The sequence below is a fragment of the Moschus berezovskii genome, chromosome 8 (assembly GCF_049115385.1).
Source record: "Moschus berezovskii isolate FMDL1 chromosome 8, NW_MosBer_1.0, whole genome shotgun sequence".
Lineage (NCBI taxonomy): Eukaryota > Metazoa > Chordata > Mammalia > Artiodactyla > Moschidae > Moschus > Moschus berezovskii.
In genome coordinates this window covers 103,953,445-103,956,212 of record NC_142467.1, presented here as the reverse complement: position 1 = coordinate 103,956,212, position 2,768 = coordinate 103,953,445, and positions in this window count along the sequence as shown.

The window sequence follows — 2,768 nt, the reverse complement described above, 5'->3', positions numbered from 1 at the left end:
GGCATACATATGTCCCCCCATCCTGAACCTCCCTCCCACCCTCCACCCTTTCCCACTGCTCTAGGCTGTTACAGAGCCCCAGTCTGAGCTCCCTGGGTCATATAGCTTATTTCCACTGGCTATCTATTTTGCATATGGTAGTGTATATGCTTCCATGCTACTTGCTCCATTCATCTTACCCTCTTGGGAAGGAGGATTCTTAACCACTGAACTGTCAGGGAAGTCCCCAGAAAGTGTGATTGATTAGTCATGCCTGCCATGGGCACCAACATAGAGAGAGGAGGCACCACACTTGCTCAGTATCTGTGATCCTATAACTAGTTGATCTCCAAGATAGCTACAGTTCTGTGTCTGGATACTTCCTTGGGAACATTCTGGAGCTGGAACTGTCATGTAAAATATAGCCACATGGCATGGAAGTGTGGCCTATAACTTTACCATTCCCAGCACATCTGCTTATATGAAAGGAATGAGACTCATTCTCTGTGCATGATAGACATACTGGGAGGCAGCTGGCCATCAGAGAAAAGAAATCAAACACACAATGCCTATCTCATCAACCTCACTGTTTAAGTACAGAGCAAAGATTCCAACATATTCTTTTATTTTATTATTTAAAAAGACAAATCTACCACAATTGCAGCACTATTTACAGAAGTCAGAATATGGAAGCAACCTAGATGTCCATCAACAGATGAATGCACAAAGAAGTTGTGGTACATATACGGAATATTACTCAACCATAAAAGGAATGAATATGAGTCAGTTGCAGTGAAGTGGATGAACCTAGAGCCTGTTATAAGTGAAATAAGCCAGAAAGAGAAAAACAAATATCACCCATTAATGCATATTATATGGAATCTAGGAAAATAGTGGAGAAGGAAATGGCAACCCACTCCAGTGTTCTTGCCTGGAGAATCCCAGGGACGGGGGAGCCTGGTGGGCTGCCGTCTATGGGGTCGCACAGAGTCGGACACGACTGAAGTGACTTAGCAGCAGCAGCAGCAGGAAAATAGTACTGATGAACCTATTTGCGGGGTAGGAATGGAGACCCAACAGGTTCTTAAAGTTTGACAACTATTTACTGAACATCCATTATGTTGATCAAAGACTTGTTACCCACCCTGGAGAAATTGTAATTTGTGTCTCATCCTGGGTGAGAGAGCAGAGTCAACTGGAAAGAATATTAGGAATGGCTTTCTGGAATAATAGGGGTGGGAGATAGTGGAAAGTGGGTGAACAAGGGCGAGAGGGCACTCACGCTTGGAGAAATGGTAAGAGCAAAGGCTTAGATGGAGGGATGAGTACGACAACATTAGTCTTGTTGGAGCCTGGTTGGGGAGGTGGGAGATGAGTTTAGATGATTGCTGATAGGAGTGGGGTTGTACAGGTGTGAGAAATCAGGGTGTGGAGTTGAGCCTTGATCTCTGTGTAATGAGGCATCGTTGTGTCTTCTTGAGTGTTCTGGGGAGATCAAGAATTGTAGATGATATGGAGGTCAGAGGAGGGGTGAGATGGGAGGGCCTAGAGGCAAGGAAGGAAACTGGTGCAAAGATACAGACATGAGAGGATGGAACCAGAGAGTGACAAGGAAAGGAAGAGAATGTTTCAGAGTCAAGCTGGGCTGGGTATGGTGGCTGGTGACATATGAACATGAAGGAAGAGGGGTGTCATAGATGACTGCAGAGGTTTGAGGTTGATGGTTCCAGGGAACACTAGGAGGATGGACCAGGAAGAAATGATTCCTCTTTAGCCATGAGTTTTCAATGAATGCAGATATGACCGCAGATTATCATGGTGGGAAAGGTCAGGGCTGTAGATAGGTAGAAAGGTGTGATCCAGCTTCCAGCCCAGTGTCAGAATCCCATGGAGGTAAACTTGCCCAGGTGGTGCTAGTGGTAAAGAACCTGTCTGCCAATGCAGGAGATGTAAGAGACTTGGGTTAGATCCCAAGGTTGGGAAGATCCCCTGGAGGAGGGCATGGCAACCCTCTTCAGTATTCTTGCCTGGAGAGTGCCATGGACAGAGGATTCTGGTAGATTACAGTCCATGGGGTCAAAAAGAGTCAGATCAGACTGAGCGACTAGACACACACTCACTAATGGAAGACATAGCAGGTAGTGGAAGTGGGGCTAGCCTGGAAGCCAGACCTTGACCCTGCTACTGGCTTACTGTGTGGTATTTGAGAAGAGATTTAGCCTCTCTAGTCCTCTGTAACCTTGTCTGAAAAGTAACAGGGTAACATTTGGGTTTTTTCCATAGCTCCAACATGCTATGATTTAGAGTGGTTGGAAGCTGACTAGCGGGAAGTTGCTGTATGACACAAGGAACTCAACCTGGTGCTCTGTGACAACCCGGACCAGTGGGATGCGGGTGGGGTGGGAGAGAGGTTCTAGAGGGAGGGGATATATTATATTTATGGCTGATTCACATTGTTGTACGGCAGAAATAAGACAACACAGTAAAGCAATTATCCTCCAATTAAAAACAAAAAAAAATTTTTAAAGAGAGTCAAAACTCTGAGAATGGGTAAATGGATGGATTGTCTCAGACAGATGTCAGAGTTCAGAGCAGTGGATGGGGTGGCATTAGTTAGGAGGAAGGGCTTCAGAAAAGGAGGAAGCAGCTCCACTAACCAGAGAGAACCCATGAGGTGGATGGCGTCAAGGGACCTGCTTGCTAGCCAAAGAAGAGGGGTCTTGGAGAGAGAACAACTCTTGCTTTACTGAATTTCCAGAGGTTGAGAGGAAACCTCTGGGAGATGGGAA